We start from the raw sequence: 471 nt of genomic DNA, 5'->3' as shown, positions 1-471 counted from the left end.
GGGAGGGACTTAGAGGGGGACGTGAAGGGACAACATAAGGGAGCGAGGGGGTACGGAAAAGGGTGGCCAGGAGCACTCCACCACGCCGGCCACGAAGGGGAGGGAAGGCCGCTGCGAGGACAGGCCACACACAGGGAGGGGGGTCCCGGCGAGGGACAGTCCGCGAGAAAGGGGACCGGGCTTCGGCGGCTCGAGAGGAGAAGGGTTGGCGGACACGGGGAAGGGGAGTGCTGCGAGAACCCCAGGGTGGAGGCGGATGGGCGTGTGTAAAGCGCTGAGGGCTGGGATTTAACGCTGCAGTTCGAGATGAGCGAAAGACCGCGGGAAGCGGGGCTACACAGACGGGACGGGACTAACCAGGCACGACGAAAACGGCCCAGAGGAAAGTGGGACCTAAGAGGGCTGGAGAAGGGTGGCGGGGGCGGCCCAGAGCTCGGCAGGAAGGCGCCACCACCGCCCTCTGCCCGTCCC

The sequence above is a fragment of the Fukomys damarensis genome, unplaced genomic scaffold (assembly GCF_012274545.1).
Source record: "Fukomys damarensis isolate Sample0158 unplaced genomic scaffold, DMR_v1.0_HiC HiC_scaffold_39, whole genome shotgun sequence".
Taxonomy (NCBI): domain Eukaryota; kingdom Metazoa; phylum Chordata; class Mammalia; order Rodentia; family Bathyergidae; genus Fukomys; species Fukomys damarensis.
This window is presented reverse-complemented; position numbering follows the sequence as displayed.